This window comes from Ursus maritimus (genome assembly GCF_017311325.1).
Source record: "Ursus maritimus isolate PB19 chromosome X unlocalized genomic scaffold, ASM1731132v1 scaffold_X1, whole genome shotgun sequence".
Classification (NCBI taxonomy): Eukaryota; Metazoa; Chordata; class Mammalia; order Carnivora; family Ursidae; genus Ursus; species Ursus maritimus.
In genome coordinates this window covers 7,575,247-7,599,910 of record NW_024423319.1, presented here as the reverse complement: position 1 = coordinate 7,599,910, position 24,664 = coordinate 7,575,247, and the positions used below count along the sequence as shown (strand labels likewise).

The following is a 24,664-nucleotide window of genomic DNA, read 5'->3' as shown; positions in this document are numbered from 1 at the left end:
AATGGCAAAGTGCTCATGCTCCCAGGCCAGGATGTCCTCAGCCGGGCTGATCTTGTGCACCACGGAGAACTGTAGCTCTGGGAGCTGGTGGCTACCGTCTCCAGCTCCAGCAGGAAAGCATACTGCAGTGTCGCCTTGCAAGGTAGTTTGGATATGTGAAGATACAGGCTGTCCGCCTGGCCCATGGTGTCAGAGGACAAAGGCCACACTATATTGGAGTATGCTGTTATCCGTGTGGTCCAGGTTGTCTTCCAATCAGTGCTTGGTTCCCTTGAACTTGACCCTCCAGGAGCAAAGGACAGAAGACTGTACACTGAGTGGGTGCCTTTGTTGGTGTAGAGCTTGGAGAAGGGGCAGGTGAGCCCAAGCAGTAGGGAGATGCCGCTCCTGTTGCAGTCCACGCCATGCAACAGCCAAGAGGCCGCTCTGAAGGCATCGTAGTGAGCCGCTATGATGACGGTGGTAAGGTCCTCTCTACCTAGCCCCATCAGCCAGCAGTCCCTCGCGGCCTTGCTGTGGACCCCGCTCATGACCATCTGGAAGCTGTTGGCAGTGGCGGGGTGGAGCAGTAATTTGGCAACAGAGGCAGAGCCCTGGGAAGCGGAGCTGGCCTGCATCTGCATGTAGATGGAGAGCAGGGCCTCACCGTGCACAGCAAAGGACATGGGGACGATGGTCTGCATGGCCAGCACCTTGGGCCCCATCTCCATGAATTGCCGGATTACGTCCCGGGACACAAAGGCCACAGCCTGTGGCAGGACGGTGAGCAGGGCACGAGCCACCTGCCGCAAGGCCTTCTGGTACTGCTTGTAGAAGCGCAGCCGCCGGAAGCACGCAGCTGCGGCTCGGCTCCACACGTCCGCACCGATGCGTGCGCCTGCGCGTTAAGCACTGTGGTCCCGGTGCCTCGGCAGCTGGGCGCGGAGCGGTCAGGCTCGGTGGACGCCACGAGCGTGGGCACTGGACCCTTGGACAGAAGCGGGTGGTTCTCAGGATGGGACCAGACGGTAAGGCTGCCTGTGTGGGTCATACTGACGCAGCAGTAGATGAAGTTGTGCTGTGTGTCGGACAGCGGAACCGAGTGGCAGGCACGACGCCTTCGGCATGTTCTCCAGCACCTTGCCCGCTTCTTCCAGCATCCTAGGCCACAGTGGGCCACACAGGGCGGTTCCTGCATCCTCACCTCTGCGTGGGTAGCCGGCTGGGCCCCTGTATTCAGGGTAAACTCAGTGAAGTTCATACCTGTACTGTGGTTACCTAAGAGAATATTCCTGTTCTAGGAAAATACACCATGACGTATTTAGGGGAAAGGGCCACGATGTATGCAACTTATTTTGAAAAAATTAAGAAAATATTATGTGTATGTATATACAGACACACATATATAAAGAGCCCGGCACAAATGCTAAAGCAAATAAGGTAAAATGTTAACAATAGATGTATTTGGTTAAAGGGTATATGAGTATTTTTTGTGTTATTCTAATCCTTCCAGAAGTTTCACATTCTTTCCAACGAAACAAAAAGATATTTGGGTTTAACTCAGTAATTTGTCTGAAGTTTTTAGCGAAGAGATAGTCATCTGGCCTTTCAGAGGATGTAACCAGGGAGTGAGCAGGCAAGTCGCTCTTGAAACATTTACACAAGTATATTTCTCTAGCTAAGTCCTTGAATTCCTTCCTTTGCATCATGCTGGGGGATTTCTAAGGTTTCAACATTTAGTCTAGATTTGTGCTAATCAGATCAGTAAGATAATGGAAGTCTTTCCATATGGACAAACTCCATCATCCTCACTACAGCGTCCGAAGTTTCTGGTAACATATAAACCAACAAATTCCTGCAAGTCTTCTGGGATCTTCTACTGTGACTTTGCATTTAGGGTGGGTGGGTGGGAGGTGGGGAGCTGCTGCTTCTGGCTAGAGATGAGATTCTTTTAGCAGAGTCAAATAAACCCTAGAGTTTCAGTCTATACTTTGAAGTGAGAAATGAGGGACATTGTTACACTTTAGTTTTAACTTATCCATTGTTATAAAACGTAACATCTCTACCCCTTAGGTCCTGTCATTTCTTAATGTTCCAGAGCAAAAGTTTCGCAGTTCCCAGATCCCCACCCTCAGTGAGCACTTTGTTTCGGGTGAGCACTGGTCATAACTTACATTGGTCATTTTGTTATAATTATTGGGGGCTGCTAGATTTCTGTCTTGGGGTACAAAGTGGAGTTTCATTGCCTCCTGCCCTATCTCTGCTGGATTACTGGTATGTACTAACTATGAGAAATAGATTTGGAATAAATCTTATACTTATTCTGTCAAAGAAATTTAACATAAATTGTCCTGTTTTCTCTTTCGTCATCATATAACCATGTGAGATGAGGAGAGAAGCTATTATCTGCATTTTATAGTGAGGAAACCGAGGCACAGAGTAGCTAAGGTTCCATACAACATAATGATGGAACTGGTATTAGAATTTAGGCTTTCTGGGGGGGGGGGGCCTGCCAGCTCAGTCAGTAGAGCATGCGACTCTTCGTCTTGGGATTGTAAGTTTGAGCCCCATGTTGGGTGTAGAGATTACTTAAAAATAAAATCTTTTTAAAAAGATTTTATTTATTTATTTATTTATTAGAGAGAGAGAGAGAGAGAGAGAGAGAACAAGCTTAGGGAGTAGCAGGCAGAGGGAGAGGGAGAAGCAGGCTCTCTCTGCTGAGCAGGACTCAACCCCAGGACCCTGGGATCATGACCTGAGCCAAAGGCAGACACTTAAACAACTGAGCCACCCAGGTGCCCCTAAAAATAAAATCTTAAAAAAAAATTTAGGCTTTCTGCTCCTCATTTTAGTGAGGCATCTGAGGCCCAATGAAAATATTGCCAAGTCCCCTAAAATATTTTGTAAATACTAAATATATACAAAGAATTTTGCAGAGATAGTTTTTAACCAATGTGAAATAATCATTAGGATACTAAATATTGAAAATGATGTCTCAACTCAAACTCAAAACTTCTCTCTTTCCTACCAGCTTTCTCTCTCATCTCAGTTTCTGCCAATGATACCATTATTCTTCGCTTGCTCTTGTTTCCCTCAGCTTCCATCCAACTCTGGCTGGCTGCACACCCCACCTAGATTCTGATGGTTAGGATCACCTTGTCCTAGCATGCATACCTCTTCAGCAGGTGCCTTTCAAGAAAATTCAAGCCTGGGTATCTTCCTTAAGACCCCTTCCGTCCCATGGTAAGCACTCCATACTTTTGCCCCACCAGTACTTGAAGTTCAAGTTTTGCAACCCACTGTCTTTGCTCGACAGTCATAGACAACTCCAACCAGTCTTTAAATTTATTACTTTAGGTAAACCTCAATCACCACCGCTTGGGCCTTCTGAACTTCAAAGGACACATATCAACTGTTGTTCAAACTCTAGAGAAAACATATCAAGCTCACAATAGTTCCCTTGAAGCCCCTTTAATTTCGTTTGAAGATCATGAGAGTGGGGAGGGAAATGCACAGCATTATGACAATCTTCTAAGTAATCCTCACTCGTTGGTTACCCTTCCTGATCACTCTCTTCTTCTCTTGAATAGACCAGAGGCTAGTAATGGGGTGTTTTACAATGCACTAAGCATGTCCTTCATTGGATAAGTTGATATTTCTTTTTAGAATTGACTTATTTGGGGCGCCTGGGTAGCTCAGTCATTAAGCGTCTGCCTTCGGCTCAGGGTGTGATCCCAGGGTCCTGGGCTCAAGCCTCACATCGGGCTCCCTGCTCCGCTGGGAAGCCTGCTTCTTCCTCTCCCACTTCTCCTGCTTGTGTTCCCTCTCTCTCTCGCTGGCTGTCTCTCTCTCTGTCAAATAAATAAATAAAATCTTAAAAAAAAAGAATTGCCTTAGTTGGCTATAACAAATTATACTAGACAAGATAACTTAAACAACATAAATTTCTATCTCACAGTTTTCAAGGCTGAAAATTGGATATCATGATGCCAGGATGGTCACGTTCTGGTGAGAGCCTTCTTCTTGGTTGTAGATGGCCAGCTTCTTGCTGTGTCCTCACTTGGTAGAAAGAGAAATATCTAGCTCTCTGGTCTCCTCTTATAAGAACGTTAGTCCCATTCATCAGGGCTCTACCTTCATGACCTAATTACTTCTCAAAGGCTCCATCTCCAAGTACCATCACATTGGGATTAGGGTTTCAGCATATACATTTTCAGGAAATAGAAACATTTAGTTCATCACAGGAACGATGGGTATTTGTCACATATATTTCCCAGCAGCAGTTTGGAGACAGATATTCCCATTTAACACTGTGTTTCATGGATAAGAGATACATTAAAACATGAAAAGACAAGGATCCTGACTCACATAGCCTAATCTTCTGGAAATCCCAACAGTTTTATGCTGGCTTATAGTGCACATAATAATTTGTGATATTGTTATGTACTTAATTCCTAGGAAACAGCACAAGTTGGTCCAACAACATTTAGTGCAAAGGAGGAGAAAGTAGTGGAGGCTAAAAGCTCAGATCTAGGTGATGTCAAGAATGGTGGAGTAAGGAACTCTGAGAAACCTCTCCTCCATAAAAGCAATGAGGGGGCACCTGTGTGGCTCAGTCTGACTGAGTGGGTTTGATATTTGACTCTTGATTTTGGCTCAGGTCATGATCTCAGGGTCATGAGATCAAGCCCCATGTCAGGCTCTGTGCTGGGCATGGAGACTGCTTGAGATTCTCTCTCTCCCTCTCCCCCCAACTCGTTCTTGTGCTCTCTCTCTCTCAAAAAGAAAAGGCAATGGATACTAGCCAAAAAATGTAAAAGCAACTTTTCCAGAACTCTGGAAATTAAAGGCTTGCAAAAATCGAGAGAGCATTTCCTCAAGAAAAATGGTTTAATCTTGATAAGAACAGTAAGCTTTGTGTCATTAGAACTTCCCCTATTCCCATACTCTCTCCCCAGCTCTGTGGTAGCCTTGAAAATCAACAGCCCACAATCACAGTGAAAACCAGCAACTTAACAGCCATGGGAGGGATCAGAACGACAGAGAATGTAGACTTTATACTTCCTGATTTAAAAACTTACTGCTAAACTACATTAATCAAGACAGTGTGATGCTGGCCTATATAGATCAATGGAGTAGAATAGAAAGTCCATAAATAAACCTTCACATCTATGGTCAATTGATTTTCAACAAGAGCGCCATAACCACTCAAGGGGAAAGAGTAGTCTTTTCAAAAAAAGATGCTGGAACAATTGGATATCTGCATGCAAAAGAATGAAGTTAAACCCTTTCCTTACACCATATACAAAAAATGAATTCAAAATGGTTCAAAGACCTGAAACTATAAAACTCTTAGAATGAAAATAGGTATAAATCTTCATGACCTAGATTAGGCAATTTAAGTACTTCTTTTTAAAAATATTTTATTTTTAAGTAATCTCTCTATCCAATGTGGAGCTCAAATTCACAACCCTGAGATCAAGAGTCGCATGCTCCATTGACTAAGCCAGCCAGGTGCCCCAATTTAGGCACTTCTTAGATATGACACCTAAAGCATGAACAACCAAAGAAAAAATAGATAATTTGGATTTCATTAAAGTTAAAAAATTTATGGGGTGCCTGGGTGGCTCAGTTGGTTAAGCATCTGACTCTTGGTTTCAGCTCAGGTCAGGATATCGTGGTCATAGAATCAAGTCCCGCATTGGGCTCCATGCTCAGTGTGGAGGCTGCTTAAGATTCTCTCTCCCCACTCTCTCTGCTTCTCCCCCTGCTTGCATACTCTCTCTCTCTAAAATAAAAAAAAATTATACTTCAAAGGGTCTTATAAAGAAAGTGACAAGACAACCTGTGGATTAGAAGGAAATATTTGCAAATCACATATATGGTAAGTGTCTTGCATACAGAATATGTAAAGAACTCCTACAACTCAACAATAAAAGGATACCCCAATTAGAAAACGGGCAATAGATTTGAATGTACACTGCCCAAAAGATGATACATGAATGGCTAATAAACACATGAAAAGATGTTCAGCATCATTAATCATTTGGGAAATGCAAATCAAAATACAATGATACCCACTATAATGGCTATAATGGCTAGGAGATATACATTTGATAGATAGGCAGGCAGACAGACAGACAATCACGTGTGTTGATGAAATAGGAACACTTACCCATGTTAGTGGTAATGTAATATGGTGCAGCCACTGTGGAATACAGTCTGGCAATTCCTGAAATGGTTAAACATAGAGATCACAAGATCCAGTAATTCTACTCCTAGGTCTATATTCAAGAGAAATGAAAACTAATATCCACACAAATGCCTGTACACAAATGCATAGCAGCATTATTCATAATAGCCAAAGGTGGAAACAACTCAAATGTCCATCAACTGATAAATGGGCAAATAAAATGTGGTACATCCATACAGTGGAATAGTATTGGGTAATAAAAAGTAAGGAAGCACTGATACCTTCTACAATATTGATGTACCTGGAAAACACTATACTGCATGAAAAGAGCCAGTGAGAAAGACCACGTATGGTATATGTCCTTCTGTATGAAATGTCCAGTATGGGAAAATCCACAGAGGCGCAAAATGCATTAGTGGTTGCCAGTGGCTGATAGAAAAGAGAAATGGGGAATGACTGATAATGTGTGTGAAGTTTCTTTCGGGGTAATGAAAATTTTCTAGGATTTGGGAGTGGTGTTGGTTGCACAACCTTGTAAATATACTAAAAATCACTGAAAAATTGCTTACTACTTCCTTCTAAACAAATATAAGCAGATGTTATAATGCTTTAGAGTTCTACTTAAAAACTTAACGCTGAGCTATAAATGCAACTCACTTCTTTGAATTTCCAGCAGGGGGCAGAAAGACTGTGTGCCTTGGTGTCTCTTAAAAGTACACTCTTGCCTACAAATGAAATTGAAAGGGGGTAGTAGATGGTGTTTTTTAAGACGATGCTTAAACATTGTTTACAAATTTGTCATTTCTCTTCTCCTGTGAGAAAACTGTGTGACTCTCTTTAAAACAATTTGTGTTTAAGATGTGTTTAAAAATACCAGCTTGTAAAAATGGAAAATCTTTACATAGAGCTGCAATTGCTTAAAAACAGCATCTACATATTTGAGAATTCTCATTGCATGTTAAAGATTGATTCATTCAGAAGAACTGGAAACAGAAGACTGACATAGGAAAGAAAGAGAGCAGGAGCTTCCTGGTAGAGTCGTGATTTCCTAGGCACCATATTTGGATTTCACAAAAGTCATTACAGGACCTTAGGCTATTGGCATAAAAGAAGGGCAGCATGATACATCATCCGTCTTTCTCCCTTCAATTTTTGATTAGTGTAGAAAAAGAGGTAGAAGGCATATTGACGTTATGAAGAAATATGGGCATCCCTCTGGTGAAAAGTGTGCTATCACCTTTAAAGTGTTATGATACAGTAAAGGTGTAATGAAAGGATTCTGGAAGACCACTCCCTTGGGAGCACCTGAACGACGAGTCATTATAAAGAAAGCAGGAAACAAAAATCAAACACCTTAAATCAGATCATGTGTTCTTATCTATCGCTTGAATTAACCCCACTACAGAGGCATGGCAGGAAGACTTTTAAGCACAGCCCCATCTGAGACAGCCATGGTGAGGGGAGGCCAACAAAGTGCTGAGAAACAGAAGGTGACTAGCAGGAAAACCCAAATAGTTTCCTCTTCTTTGACAAAACCCAGATATTTGTGAACCTTGAACACTATTGCAAGTTCTGATTTCTTCAGTTGAAAAAGGACTGGATGGAGCTACAGAAAGTCCAGAGAAGAGCATTTTTGAAACTCAGGCAAATAGAGGAGATTGTTATGTGAGGCCATGCTAAATAACTAACATCATGTACTTGTCAGGCTAGCAAATGAAGGCCAAGAAGTGATATGATTATACACTGTGAAATCCCTATGGTGACCATAGGCTTGTCATCTGTCAGTATTAGAGCTTTTCATTCCTTACCTCTCCAGCCATATCGTAACATGTATTAATGCTTTGAAACTTGAAATGTGAATTGGAAGCTCGGTCCTATCCAATGTGTGAGCCACTCTGACAGCAAACACACTATTTAGGAGCTCCTAGTAAGCAGTGGAATCTGACTTTCCCTGAACATGGAGTATTGGTCAGGGTTCTCCAGAGAAATGGAACCAAGAGTGTGTATGTATATACATGAATATAATATGTATGGACTTAGCCTCTATAATCATATGAACCAATGCCTTACAATACAGCTGTTTATATATTTATATAAATATAAATATTTACAAGTTAATTTATATATTGAATATTTATATTTATTTAATGATCTAATATTCATTAAAATTATTAAAACACTAATTATTAATATAAGTTATTAAAATTAAATGATTTAATATTTATTAAATATAAATAATATATATATATATAAAGAGATGTATTATAAGGAATTGGTTCATATGATTATGAAGGCTGACAAGTCCCAAGATCTGCAGGGTGAGTTGGCAAGCTGAAGACTTGGGAAAGCTGATGGTATAGTTCCACGCTGAAGATTGGCTTGAGATCCAGAAAGAGCTAATGTTTCTGTTCAAGAGTAAAGGCAGGAAAAAGCTGATGTCTCAGCTCAAAGGTAGTCAGACAGGAGGAATTCTCTCTTACTTAGGGGAAGGTCAGCCTTTTAATTCTATCCAGGTTTTCAGCTGACTGGATGAGGTCCACTCACATTACGGAGGGCAATCTGCTTTACTCAGTCTACTAATTTAAATATTAATCTCAGCCCAAAACACCCTCATAAAAACACCCAGAATAATGCTTGACCAAATAGCTGGCTGCTCCACAGCTCAGCCAAACTGATACATAAAATTAACCATCACCGGTGGTAAATAGGAAATGAACCCTAAATACTTTATTCTCTTAATTCCTCATGTTTTCCTCTTTCCTATACGGTTTTTGCTAGTCTGCACTCCTAGAATTCTGCCTTGATTTCCTGGACTTTCTCTCCTGTTCCTTTCACCAACTNNNNTTCCCCCATTTTCTGTATTCTGAGTGGCTGATGGCAGTTCTACTCTAAACTGGATGGACTACTCCAAACCACGTTGCTGACTCTCACTTCATTCACAGGTTTATTTACTCTAGTTTGGAGACCCTTGCTGCCATAACTTCACTCTGCAGACTGACTCCCTTAGACACTGATGCTAGAATAATTTAAGATCCAGGCTACCTTGATCTTTTGGCCGGTGATTTAAATTGTTAGTTATCACTGACAAGAGGGAACCCAGCAGTTGATTTCATTTCCCTAACCCAAACCCCCACTCTTCACAGCTTCCTTTCTTTCCCTGTGGTCTCTTTACTGAGTTACTACTTCATATACATATGTTCACTTAAAGTATAAACATAACAAGATTGTGTCCCTCATCTCTTGCTTTACTTTTGGTCCAATTTCACAATTTTGAAAGAACTAGACTTTAGAGAAAAAAGAGATAAATTGGACTACATAAAATTTTTAAAATTTTTGTGCTATTAACAGTATCATCAAGAAAATAAGACAACCTACAGATGGGAAAATGTTTGCAAATATATCTAGTAAGGGCATAGTATCCAGCATATATAAAGAACAATGACAACTCGGGGCTCTTGGGTGGTTCAGTCGGTTCAGCATCTGCCTTCGGCTCAGGTCATGATCCCAGGTCCTGGGATAGAGCACCATGTTGGGCTCCCTGCTCAGCGGGGAGTCTGCTTCTCCCTCTGCCTCTGCCCCTCCCCCCTGTTCGTGTTCTATCTCTCTCTCTCTCAAGTAAATAAAATCTTTAAAAAAAAACAATAAAGACAACTCAACAATAAAAAGCCAAATGACCCAATGACATACCGGGAAAAGGATTTGAATAGAAATTTCTTAAAAAAAAGACATACAAATAGTCATTAAGCACATGAAAACATGCTCAACATCATTAGTAGGGAAGTGCAAATCAAAATCACAATGAGATACCACTTCAACCCACCGGTGTGGTTATAATAAAATAAGACAATAACCAGTGTTGGCAAGGACATGAAGAAATTGAAATCCTCATATATTACTAGTTGGAATATAAAAAGCTTAACTTCATTGGAAAACTGTTTGGAAGTTTCTCAGGCAGTTAAACAAAGTGACCATATGATCCAACAATACCACTCTTAGATATATTGAAAATACCCAAGTGGAAAAGAAAAGAAAGGAAGGGGCGCCTGGGTGACTCAGTTGTTAAGCATCTGCCTTCGGCTCAGGGTGTGATCCCGGCGTTCTGGGATCGAGTCCCGCATCGGGCTCCTCTACTAGGAGCCTGCTTATTCCTCTCCCACTCCCCCTGCTTGTGTTCCCTCTCTCGCTGTCTCTCTCTCTCAAATAAATAAATAAATAAAATCTTTAAAAAAAAAATACCCAAGTGAATCAAAAACTATATATGTCCACACGAAACAGTGCATACACATGTTCATAGTAGCATTATTCATAAAAGCTAAAAAGTGGAACTGATCCATCAACTGATGAATGGATAAACAAAATGTTATATATTTATTCAATGGAATATTTTTCAGCTATTAAAATGAATGAAAGTTCTTAAATGTGCTGCAACATGGGGGAACCCATAAAACATTATGCTAATTAAAAGAAGCCAGATGCAAAAGGACAAATATTGTATGATTTCACTTACATGAAATGTCCAGAATAGACAGAAAGTAGAGTAGTGGTTGCCAGAGGCTGGAGGAAGGAGTAAAGATTGGGGAGTGACTGCATGGGTGTGAGATTTCTTTTTGGGGAGTAAAACTGTTCTGGAATTAGGAAGTGGTGATAGTTGTACAACCTTGTAAATATACCTAAAAAAATTGAATTGAGAGCATAGATCCAAACAAAACTTTTACATGGATTTTCATAGGAGAATTATTCATAATAGCCATAAAGCAGAACCAACTCAAATGTCCACCAACTGGTGAATTAATAAACAAAATGTGGTATATCCATACCGTGGAATATCATTCATTAATAAAACTATAAACACTGATGAAAGAAATTAAAGCAGGGGCACCTAGGTGGCTCAGTCAGTTGAGTGTCTGACTCTTGGATTCAGCTCAGGTCATGATCTCAGGGTCGTACGTGAGATAGAGTCCTGTGTTGGGCTCCATGATCAGTGAGGAGTCTGCTGGAGATTCTCTCTCCCTCTCCCTCTGCCCTTCCCCCTCCTGCTTGTGTGCCCTCTCTCTCTCAAAATAAATTAAATAGATCTTTTAAAAAAATAAAACAGACACAAATAAATGGAAAGTTATCCCATGTCCATGGATCAGAAGTATTAGTTGTTAAAACATCCATACTAGCCAAAGTGATCTGTGGATTCAATGCATCCAATCCCATTATCATTTTTTAAAAGATTTTAAAAATTTTATTCGAGAGACAGAGAGAGAGAGAGCACAAACAGGGGGAGGGGCCAAGGGAGAGAGAGAGAGACAAGCAGACTCTCCCCTGAGCATGGAGTCTGATGCGGGGCTTGATCCCAGGACCCTGAGATCATGACCTGAGCCGAAGTCAGACGCTTAACCGACTGAGCCACCCAGGTACCCCTGCCATTATCGTTTTTCACAAAAATAGAAAAACAATCCTAAAATCCACAAAAGACTCTAAATAACCAAAGCAATTCTCAGCAAGAAGAGCAAAGCTGGAGACGTCATACTTCCTGATTTCAAAATATATTATGAAGTGATAGTAATCAAAACAGTATGGGACTGGCATAAAAACAGACATGTAGAACAATGGAAGAGACTAGAGAGCCCAGGAACCCATGCATATATAGTCAACTGATCTTCAGCAAGTCAGCCAAGACCATTCAATGAGGAAAGGACAGTTTCTTCAACAAACAGTGCTGGGAAAACTGGATATCCACATGCAAAAGAATGAAATTGGACCCTTGTCTTACACAATACACAACCCCCCCTAAAAATAGGTCAAAGACTTAAATAAGACCTGAAATTGTAGACCTCCTCGAAGAAAAAATGAGAAAAACTTCTTGACATTGGTCTTGGCAATAATTTCTTAGATATGACACCAAAATCATTGCCAACAAAAGCATGACTAGACAAGTGGGACTATGTAAAACTAAAAAGCTCTGTAGAGCAAATGAAACAATCAACAAAATAAAAGACAACCTATGGATCGGGAGAAAAATATTTGCAGGCTATGCTTCTGATAAAGGATTAATATCCAAAATGTATAAGGAACTCCTACAAGTCAATAACAAAAAACCCCAAATAACCTGGTTAAAAAATGGGGAAAGGACCTGAAGAGACATTTTTCCAAAGAAAACATGCAAATGGCCAACAGGTATATAAAAAGGTGCTCAAGATCGCTCATTATGAGGGAAATGCAAATCAAAACCACAATGAGATATCACCTCATACCTGTTAAGATGGCTATTATAAAAAAAAAGTATAAGTGTTGGCAAGTATGTGGACAAAAGGGAAAGTAAAAATAAAGAAATCTTGCTGTCAAAATTAAAAACTACTGTGTACCAAAGGACACAATCAACAGAGTGAAAAAGTAACCTACAGGAAGGTAGAAAACATTTGCAAATCATATATCTAATAAGGGGCTCCTATCCAGAATATATAAAGAACTCCTACAACTGAACAGCAGAAAAACAACACAGTTTAAAAATGGACAAAGAATTTGAATAAACATGTCTCAAAGATGACATACAAATGGCCAAGAGGCATATGAAAAGATGCTCAACATCATTAGTCATTAGGGACACATGAATGAAAACCACAATGAGGTATCACCTCACATCTGTCAGGATGGCCACTATCAAAAAAACAGAAACTAACATGCATTGACAAAGATACAGAGAAATTGGGACCTTTGTGCACTGTTGATAGCACAAAATAGTACTGCTGCTATTGAAAATGATATGGTTGTTCCTCAAAAAATTAAAAATAGAATTACTATATGACCCAGCAATCCCACGCCTGGGTATAGACCCAGAAAAACTGAAAGCAGGATCTTGTAGAAATATTTGCACGCTTATGGTCATAGCAGCATTATTCACAATAGCCAAAAAGCAGAAGCAACAGATGTCCATCAATAAAAAAAATATGGTCTATACATACAGTGGACTGTTATTTAGCCTTAAAAAGGAAGGAAATCCTTGAATCACTATACTGTATGCCTGAAACTAATATAACACTGTATGTGAGCTCTACTGGAATTAAAATAATAAGCTTAATTTTTAAAGAAGGAAGGAACTTCTGTCACATGCTGCACATGAGTGAACTTCGAGGTCATTATGCTAAGTGAAAATAAGCGAGTCACGAGAAGACACACCATATGCAATATGATCCCGTCTATATGAGGTATCTAAAGTAGTCAAATTCATAGAAACAAAGTAGAAGGGTGGTTCCCAGGGGTGGAGTGGAGGGGGGAAATGGGGAATAGAAATTCAGTTTTGCAAGATGAAAAAGTTGTAGAGATTGATTGCACAACAATGTGAATATACTTAATGCTACTGAACAGTGCACTTAGAAAGGGTTGAGAGGGTGAATTTTATGCTGTGGGTTTTTTAAAAAAGATTTATTTATTTTAGAGAGAGAGTGCATGTGCATGTGTGCATGGCGGGGACAGAGGGAGAGGGAAGGAAGGAGGGGAGAGGGTGAGGAAGAGGGAGACAAGCAGACTAAGCTGACTTCCTGCTGAGTGGGGAGCCTGACGCAGGGGAGCAGGGGGCAGGACTCATTCCCAGGACCCTGAGATTATGACCTGAGCCGAAATCAAGAGTCAGGCGCTCAACCGACTGAGCAACCCAGGCACCCCTATTGTGTGTGTGTTTTTTAAAACCACAATTAAAAAGTTTAAAACAGAAAGAAATGCTGGAGGTGCTACTTTACACAACAGGCAGCAAACTCAAGGATTAATTAGTCACTCAAGAGCTGGTAGAGGTTCCTATTGTAAATAAGTTTTAAAAAGGTTTAAGTATAATTATAAGTGATAACATTAAAATGGATTTTTAACAGAATTTGGGATGTTGACAATCCAGATCTTTTAAAAGATCACTAAATAGAGGATGATAGGCTGTCTAACAACCTAGCTTTTGGTGCATGGAAAAAAGAGACTTCTGGCCTGGATGGACCACAGCTCTGACAGAATGAGGCTACCACTATGTTCCAATGAAATTAAAAGTCTACAGTATGCCTGTTTAATCATTCGCTTAAATAATATTACTTTAATATAAGTTTGTCGAAGCCAAGTGATAACCACGTAGAGCTTTGTAAAACAACCAGACCCAAACAGTGCTACAGATTTAAAAAACTGGAAGGACCCTTTTCATTATTTTATGGTCCTATATTTTCATGGCAGATGTTGACATTTCCCATTGTTCCAGAATCAAATGTCAAGTTATTCCTGTTCCGAATTTTCCATTTCCATTTTCAAAGAATTCCATACGCAGCTCTATTTCTCAGTGAACTCTCTGCTTGCAGAGGCCCAGCATTTCTAAGCAGGTTTGTAAATAGGCTTGAAGGAGGACGTGCAGGCACTGGAGACCTACTTGGGTTAATTAATTCTCTTTTCAGGCATTAGAACCTACACAAGTAGGCCAGCTGGAGGTGAATGTTTCCTTTGAAAGAGATAATTATATGCCTTACCAATTGTTTGCTTTTCCACATCTCCCCCAGTCAGATTCCCCAGAATTCATAAACTAAGTATCAGGAGAGGTTTTTTCACCTCCTGGGAAACTGAACGTGTAGATGAGCCGAGATAATAATTGTGGATAATACAGATAGTTTGAAGGTCTGGATGATGCATACAAATAATTACAAAGAGCAGACTGTGGGCTTCTGCTAAGTATAGCATCTAGAAACTGCTATGGCATTGTGAATTGGTAATTATGCTTCAATTCACATTTTCTTTCCTTTGTTAGTTATAAGATGTTATTCCTTCAGTTTCACACCATCCGCTTTCTTTCCGGCAGAATGCTGTGGTAAATGCCTCTCTGTACCACCTCGAGTGTGTAAAAAGCAAGGGGCCCGGCCCCTGTCCATCCCCGGGGGGAGAACCCAGGGCCCCGGCAGCAGCAGGGGGCAGTGAGGAAGGGCTCGGCTTTGGCTTGGGTGGGGGGTCACCGCTCAACTGGCCTTTCCTCCACCAAAGCCCACTTCACCCAGGAGATGGCTTCCCATTGCGCTTTGTTAGGCAAACCCAAGCGTGTATTCTTCCTTCCTGGTTAGGATTCAAGTTGGTCCAACCTGCTTCTGGAAGCGGCGTGGGCCTAGGGAGGCAGTTCTGTGTTCCAGGCTGCTTAGGATGGCTGCGTGGACTTCGATGCCAATCTGAGTCTCACTGCTACTGGTCTTTTCTTTACTGCTATTTAGAAAGCGACCTGTAAAGGCTAGAAGTTTCACGTGCTTCTCTCCTGCCATGCCTAAAATCTTGTTTATTCTATGCTGTTGGAGTAATGGAGCTTTATAAAGATAAAGAACCACAGTTCCTTAATGTCTTTCCTCTTCCAGCTTTACCTACCCTCAAGGGAGAGACTATATGAGGAACAGGTCAAGAATGACCTTTGCTTGCCTTGCAGGAATGGAAGGGGACCAGAGGGGGGCTGTCTGGTAGCACCTAATTGAGATACAAGTTAACAGCTTTCTCCACAGTAAAAGCAGCAGGGACAGAGAACAGGTGACTTTGCTGACCTGTTCACAGCAGCTCCGGCTTTACAGGTCAATGCTGCTCTGTGCCTCAGGCTGCTGTCGATTTCCTTTCTCATTTTACCAGTACTGCTGTGTTAGTGCCTCTGTACAGGCAAGGAGCTCATGGTGACTAATGTCTTCTCCCCATCTTGCTCTTCAGGGGGAAAGTGGGGGGTGGCTCTTAAAAGGAATAGATCAACAAAGGCTCCAGACTTGCTCATTGGGATGGGAGTCAGTCCAAAGGGAGAAAAAGTGGGAGGCCCTGGTGGGGGCCTCTGGCATTAGTCCCCAGTGGGGCAGATGAGGGGTGAAATCTAAGCTGCCCCATTCACACCAGGTCCCTTGTGGGCTTCTCACGTGGTAGATCCCATCCTATTGCTTGATTATAGCATGAGGGGCCTGGAGTTCCTGATGGCCTCCCTTTCCCTTGCTGTTCTCTGGTCACATGCAAGGAACTCTATAGAGAGGGGAATTAGGCATGACTGAATCTTGCCTTAATTGGTAGAATGAAAAGTTCACAGAAGGAGATTTTTGGGGGGATGGGTCCCCAAAGAGTGATGCTATCTATGTTGATTTGGAGCAAGAGAGAGAAGCTAGTCTATAACATTTTCCCTGTTAACACCAGCATCTCCTTCATAAGCCTCTACTGCCCTGGGCCTGTGAGTTTTGGCAACCTTGCTTCCTCTCCTTGTGAGAGACTGAAACAGAGCAGCTGCCTTAGTGCTTTCACAGAGCTTGGGGACTGGAAACACCATCAGATTTTCCATCCTCCTACAGCATAATCCATTTCTGATGGAAACAACCACACGGTGGCTGCAAGGGGGCCAGATCAGGAGTGACCCACACCTTGCTTCCCCTGCTGGAAGGCAGCCCAAAAGGAGAATTAGGGGGAGCTCTGGTATATGTCTATGGAGAGGAATCGTGGTGGAGAAACCTCTGATGCCCTGCACCTGGGGGCTTTGGAGAGGTCTCCTTTCTCTGTTTTTGTAAAATAAGCTTCTAATTTTAAAATCGTTTCAGATACACAGAGAAGTTACAAAGGAAGTACAGGGAACTCCTTTGTAACTCACATCCAGTTTCCACTGTTGTAAACATCTGACATTGCTCTGGTCCATTTGTCATAATGAATCAAAATAGATACAGTACAATTAGCTGAACTCCACACTTTATTTGGATTTCATTGATTTTCCCCTAATCTGCTCTCTGTTTCAGGATCCCATCAAGGCTACCACTGGTAGTAGGGCTGCCATAACAAAATGCCATGGATGGGTGGCTTAAAAAACAGAAATGCATTTTCTCACAATACTGCAGGCTGGAAGTCCAAGATCGAAGTATCAGCAGGGTTGGTTTCTCCTGAGGCCTCTCTCCTTGGCCTGCAGATGGACCATCTTCTCACTGTGTCCTCGACATGACCTTTTCTTTGTGGGCATGTACTCCTGGTGTCTCCTCCTCTTCTTATAAGGACACCAGTCCTATTGGATTGGGGCCTCACGCTCATGACCTCCTTTAACCCTAGTTACTTCTTTAAAGGACTTATATCCAAAGAAGTCACATTGGGGGGATACTGGTTCAACACATGAATTTGGGGGGCACCAAATTCAGTTCACAATACCACTTCTCCTCTTTTTTTGATAGGTTGAGACTGAACAGCTGTGTTTCTGCCTTTACAGAGGTTGGGGAGGAACTACTATCAGCCTTTCCATTTTCTCAGAAGTTTGTCTGTATTAAAAAGGAAAAAAATGGGGTGGTTGTTTTAAGGTAAATGGATCGTGACAGATCCTTTCCTTTTTGGCAATGGAAGGCTGCTTACATATAAATTTAGAGGTCATACTCAAGCAGGCACCTCTGCTTATCAGTCTGCAATATTTGAGAAACATTGGTGAAAAAGAACCTGCCCTGTTCACACTAGATCTTTCCTCACTGGTCTTGCTGCTCTCTGCCTCTGATCCTATCCTTCAGGTATATGTGTAACTCTGGTTTTGAGAACACTCCTGGTAGCTCATTTATAAAACTAGATGCCTCAAGTTCACAAAGGCCATGATAATTTCTGTCACCGAGTTTATGTCCCAAGAAAACGTGTGGGGGGAAAAGAGGTCCCAACGTGATCCTTGAGAGAGTGATACCAGTGAAAATGGCAGAGTGAGGACCTCTGAAATGTCCCTCCTGCATCAAAAAATAAGAAAACTGTCGAAAAATGTCAGCTATGGTACACACACACACACAGAAATATTACTCAGCCATAAAAAAGAATGAAATCTTGCCATTTGCAACAACATGGATAGAGCTAGAGAGTATAATGCTAAGTAAAATAAGTCAGTCAGAGAAAAACTGATACCATATAATTTCCCACTCATATGTGGAATTTAAGAAACAAAACAAATGCGCAAAGGAAAAAAAAGAGAGAGAGGCAAACCAAGAAACAGACTCTTAACTATGGAGAACAAACCGATGGTTACCAGGGGAGAGGTGGGTGGGGGGATGGGGGAAAAAGTGATTATTAAGGAAATTTTAAAAATCTGTGTAGAAAAAAAAAGGAGTATAGGAGAGACTGGTACACATAATAAAATGAAAGAAAGTGCTGGAAAAAATGTCAGAATTTTTTCAGAACTTTGGAAATTAACCAAATATTTGCAGCAATCAGGGAGTGTTTCTATAAGAAAAAAAATGCCTGGCTAGGTGAGAACAGTGAGCTTTGTGGCCTCTTAACTTGCTTTAGTCGTGTCCCCAACTCCCCAGCTCCCTGGGAGCCTTGAAAAACAACAGCTGACCTTCTCATCTTGGCAGCCAACAGAGGGAGCAAAACCAGTATGGCGCTCTTTCAAAGACTCATTCCCCACGAATGATCTATCTGGTGGCTCCCTGGAAGACCCCACTTGCAAGTATGTCTGTATTTGACCTGACTCAAAGCTTATTTTGTGTGAAAAACTTTTCCCCATGAGGCACTTGTCAAAAGCAATTTGTGAGGCAATTGTTTAACTTCCTGGCTGTCTGGGAAGGTGATAACAGTTGTAGAAAACAACAAGCTAACCAAAAACTTTTAAAATCAAGCTAGGGAATGAGGTTTTGAAAAGCTCTCTGATATATTCCTGGGAATCTAGAAGGCCATGTGCATGCTCAGGGTTATTTACATACTCAGGAAAGACCCGAGAAGGCCCTAAGCTCTCACCTCTGGTTGACTTGAGGCTCTGCAAAAGCAGAAAGTGAGCAGTAAGGCAGAATCTTAAATTGCTTGCTGGAGCATTGAACGTGGGCCCTAACACACACACAGAGCTCCTCAGCAAAGACTGGTAGACTTGTTGGTTTCTGTAGTTTAAAGAAATTCCTGTTCAATGGATAACTGACCACCAAGCCAACTGAGGAGAGATTTTTAATGGTCATGCATGACAAAGAATACAGACTTAAAAGAACCACTTCAGGAAAATCACTAAACAAGCAACAACAATTACAAAAGACAGCAAAAACAACTTCCTCTGGGGAGGGGAGAGAATTTGATTTCCAAAGTTTTTATATTATATTACTTAAAATGCCCAGTATTCAGCAAAATATTACAAGATAAGCAAAGAAATGAGAAGCCATGGTCCATACACAGGATAAAAAGCAATAAACAGATACTGTCCCTGAGGAAGCCCAGACATTAGACTTACTAGACAAAGATTTTAACTCAGTCACTTGCACTGTGTTCAAAGAGCTAGAGTAAAATACGTCAGAAGATCTAAAAGAAAGTGTAAGAATGATGTCTCATTAAATAGAGCATAGTAAGAGATAGAAATGATAAAAAGAACCAGATGGAAAAAGAGAATGAGATCTTGCCATTTGTGACAACCCAGAGGATATTATGTTAAGTGAAATAAGTCAGAGACAAATACCAAATGATTTCACTTATATGAAGAATCTAAAAAACAAAACGAACAAATAGCAGAAATGGATCCATAAATATAGAGAACAGACTGATTGTTGCCAGATGGAGGGGAATGGGGGGATGGGCAAAACGGGGGAAGACGCATGGGAGATATTTATTCTATTTACAGAATGAGTAAGTCATGGGGATGAAAGGTACCGCATAGGGAATATACTCTATGGTGTTGTAATAGCGCTGTATGGTGACGGGTGGTAGCTACACTTGTGGGGAGCACGGCATAACATACAGAGTTGTTGAGTCACTATGTTGTACACCTGAAACTAGTGTAATGTTGTGTGTCAACTATACTTTGATTCATAAAAAAAGAACCAAATGGGGACACCTGGCTGGCTCAGTCTGTAGAACATGTGACTCTTGATCTCAGGGTCATGAGTTCAAGCCCCATATGGGGCAGAGAGATTACCTAAAAAAATAAAGTAAAAAAAAGAAAGAAAGAACCAAATGGAAATTCTGGAGTTGAGAAAGATAATAACTGAGATGAAAAATTCGCTAGAGGAGCTCAACAGCAGATTGGATCGGACAACTTGAAGATAGGTCAATTGAAATGATCTAAGTCTGAGGAACAGAAAGAAAAAAGAATGAAAAATAAACAGAGCCTCAGAGACCTGTGGGACACCACCAAATGTACCAACATGTACATAATGAGAGTCCCAGAAGAAGAGAAGAGAGCAAAAGGCAGGAAGAATATTGGAAGAAATAATGGCCAAAAACCCTGCAAAATTTCATGAAAAACATTAACTTGCACACCCAACAAGCTCAACAAACCCTAATTTGATTAAACTCAAAGAGATCCACACTTAGACACATCAGAGTCAAACTGTTGAAAGATAAAGACAAAGTGAGAATCTTGCAGACAGCAAGAGAAAAGTGATCCCAACCGTAACAAGGGATCCCCGATAAGACTAGCAATGACTTATCATCAGAGACCATGGAGGCCATATTACTTGTATGAAGGCAGCTGCATGACCTATTCAAAGTGCTGGAAGAAAGAGTCTGTCAACCAAGAATTCTAAATACATCAAAACTGTACTCCATAAAAGAAGAAGCAATTAAGACATTCCCAAATGAATAAAAACAATTCTTCACTAGCCGCCCTGCCTTCCAAGAAATACTAACGGGCATTCTTCAGGTTGACCTGGAAGGGCACTAGACTGTAACTTGAATCCACATGAAGAAATAACCTCAGCAAGTTCACTCCACAGATAAACATAAAAGGCAGTATCTGTGTATCTTTCTTTGTAACTTGTTTTTCTCCTATCTGATTTAAAAGACAGCTGCATAAAGCAGTAATTATAAATCTGTGTTCATAGGCTCTTAATGTATCAAGACGTAAAGCAAAAAGGAAGAGAGAGCAAATGCACTTTATGAGAGCAAAGTTTTTGTAGACTATTACAATTAAGTTGGTATTAATATGAACGAGATTGTTGTAAATTAAGATGCTAATTGTAATCACCAGAGCAACCGCTAAGAAAATAAGTCAGTGTCATGCCAACCAGACAGAGATAGGTTACTTTCTTTACATCTTCTCTCAGCCTGTAGCCTGGTTTGCTCTCTCCCTTAGTTCCCTGTGCTTTCCCTCCAGTGCTGCTGCTAGGTTGGAAGCTTCACAGAGCTGGGGCTATGGAGGGCGGGAGACATTGTTCATTCTGCTGTATGCATATGTAAGGTAAAGGGACTCATTATGCTCAATCTTGTATTAGTCACTGGCTAATTTCATCTGAAGTGAACTGAAGTGAAAAGAATTCTTTGGTGGAATTATCTTTGATTGGTGAGGCAGTTCCGACTGGAGGTGTGGCTTTCCTGGGGCCCTGTCTCCACCTCAGTCAGGCTGGTCACATGCAGGCCACACGCAAACTGTGTCTATAATATATATATCTATAATATATATATTATATATATTATATGTTATATAGCATGTCTATGAATGAATAATATATATTACACATATGCTATAAACCATATACTTTTATAGTTTATATAGTATATAGTTTATAGCATATGTAATATATATAATATAATACAAAAATGTATATAAATTATATATATATATAGTTTATAGCATGTCTATGAATATAGGCATTCATTTGAAGGAGCCTGGGGACCAAAGGATTTTCAGAGAAATTGTCTGTATAAGGTACCCATGGAGGCTCAGTACCGCTTAGAAGGATACAATGAGTTGATGAAAAGTAGAGGAGTCTGGACGTTTCTCTGTAGCTCCTTCATGGGCCTCAGCGGCTTTGTGCTGACAACCTTTGTTGATCTCTTCCCATTTTATGTCCCATTTTGCATTTTACTTGCCTCTGCCCCCTCTCCCAAATGCTGGGTGAGTGATTTTGGTGTTTAGTTCCCTTTTGGAAAAAATGCACTTCAACCCCAAGCCTGCAGTACTCCATACTACCCTGCAGTTTGAAGAGAAAGGAGACACTTCTGTTGTGTTTTCTCCTTTTCTTCCCTCTCTGCTTTCCTCCCCTTCTCTTCAAGCTCAGGAGGTTGTCTCAGTCCCTCAAACAACAGGCCATGGCTTGGATTTCGGCAGTTGGCACTTTGTCAGGGCTGTGAGGTTCTGATCACACTGGGATCAGACAGGGCCAGAGACAGCCAGGAAGCAGGTCCCATTTGGAAGTATTTGATGTAAAGGCTTTTTTTTTTTTCTTTCTGTTTTTCTTTCCATTGCAAAGGCCAGACCAGCAGGCAACGTGTGACCACAATAGGAGATCAGTGTTGCGCGAAGGAGTGGTCAATATCTGTGCCAAAAGCAGTGGCAGGTGCCACTGGACAGCTGGGTTACTGTTGCAGGGAGGAATATGGTAGATAACGTGAGAAGTCAGGGTAGGCTGACTCCCTACCTTGGAAAGTAGGAAACTTTAACAGGTCCCATAGCCTGGAGGTGATTAAGAGTTTGGTCCCCAGAAGGGGAGCCAGCAAGGCTGGCATCATGGGATCAGGGTACTTCGTAGGACACCAGAGTGAGGGCTTAAGCCCAGGGAAGAGGCATAGTTCCAGGGACCAGAACTGGGGCACAAGGAGGGCCCGGACCTCAGGACAGGCTGTGTGCAGAGCAGTAAAAGCACAGCTGTGCTGCCTTTCATTCATCTCGAGATCCCGCCATGTGCTAGACGCAGGCGATGTGTTAGTTGCTGCGTATGTAATGATGACTGGGACAGGGTGATCCCAGCTTTGGAAAGTTGGGTAATCAAAATGGTCTCAGATCTATTACTAGCTGTGTGACCTTGGGCAAGTCACAGAACTACCTTCTGATTCAATTTCCTCGACTATAAAATGTTTCTGAGGCTGCAGCGGCTCCTGTGAATTTCCAGTCTGGTTGGAAGAAGCAGACATGTGGTCGCTAAGGAACTGGTTCAAAAGATGCTTTCACAGAGCCAGCGGAATTTGTTTTCTCTCCACTGTTTTATTATGAAAACTTTCAAACACATAAGAAAGTGAAAATAAGGGCAGAGCAAACACCAAATGCCCACCACCCAGATTCTGTAGCAGTGAACATTTTGCTGTCTTTGCTTATCATCTGTCTGCCCATCCTTCTACCCACCAGACATCCGTGCACTTCACCCCTAAATGCTTCCACATGCATCCCAGTAACGAGAATTCAGTGTTTATTTATGGTACTTTTTGTTTTTGAGGTAAACCTTACGTACAGTAACATGCACAAATCTCAAGTATACTATTCCATGAGTTGTGGCAAATGTATACATTCATGTAACCCAGACCTCTACAAAATATAGAACATTTCTCTTACCACTCGAAGAGTTCCCTAATGCTTCTTTCTAGCCAATCCCTTCCACCCACCCTGTATTAGTCTCCTAGGGCTACTGTAACAAATTATTACAAACTGGATTGCTTGATACAACAGAAACTTATTCTGTTACAGTTCTGGAGGCTAGAAGTCTGAAATCAAGGTGTTAGCAGCACACACACACACACACCCACACCCCCCCGCCCCCGCTCTCTCTGAAAGCTCTAGGGGAAGAATCTGTTCCATTTGTTTCTTTTAGCTTCGGGCGTTACTGGCAATCTTTGGTGTGACTTGACTTATAGACACATCACTCTAATCTCGGTTCCTCTCATCACATGGTATTCTCCTTGTGTGTGTCCGTTTTGTCTCTCTCCTTATAAGGACCCCAGTCCTGTTGGATTAGGGCCCATTCTAACAACATTATTTAAGCTTCATTTTATTTGCAAAGACCCCGTTTCCAGATAAGATCACATTCGCAGGTACTGAGGATTAGGACTTCATCGTATCTTTTGGGGAGACCTACTTCAACCCATAACACGCCCCTAGATGGCAGCTGCTATTGTGATTTTTTTTCCCACCATGGATTTTGCTGCTTCTAGAATTCCATAGAAATGGAATAATGTAGTATATATTGTTTTGTGTCTAGCTTCTCTCAGCACGTTTTTGTAATTCATCCATGTTGTTGCATATATTGGTTCTTCTTTCCTTTTCATTGCTGAGTAGTAGTCCACTGTATGGATGTACCAAAGTTTATCCGTTCTTCTGTTGATGGACACTTGGGCTGTTTTTAGGTTTTTTAGCAATTAAAAATGAAGTTGTAAGGACACGTGGCTGGCTCAGTCAGTAGAGCATGGGACTCTTGATGTCAGGGTTGTGAGTTCGAACCCCACATTGCGTGTAGAGTTTACTTCAAAAAATAAATAAAATTTTAAAAGCCCCACAAAAATAGAAAATCTTTAAAAAAATAAAAATAAAGTTGCTATGAACATTGAGAGTCAGATCTTTTTGTAGACATATGATTTCATTTCTCTTGGGTAACAACCTGGGAATAGAATTGCTGGATGATGGGGAAGAAGGAGGGAGCGCAGAGAGGGAGGAAGTAAAGGCAAGGGACAGTGGGGAAGGAATCCCATGTTTGAAAACTGGGCCACAAGCACAGGACTTGCAGCAAGGTGACGTTGAGCCTTAGGGTGTTGGAGTGGAGCTTCTTACAACTCTGCTGACGAAGCTGTGTCTGGAGCTAGCACTGAGCCTATAGCTGGGGTCAAACTGCTGTTCCAGCTCTGAGTGGAGGAGGCCTC

At 41.5% G+C, this 24,664-nt stretch overlaps 1 pseudogene; it reads right to left on the bottom strand.

Moving 5' to 3' along the window:
* Positions 1-15,426, bottom strand: part of LOC121099763 — a 16,244-nt pseudogene extending 818 nt beyond the window's left edge.
* Between the last annotated feature and the right edge of the window lie 9,238 nt (positions 15,427-24,664).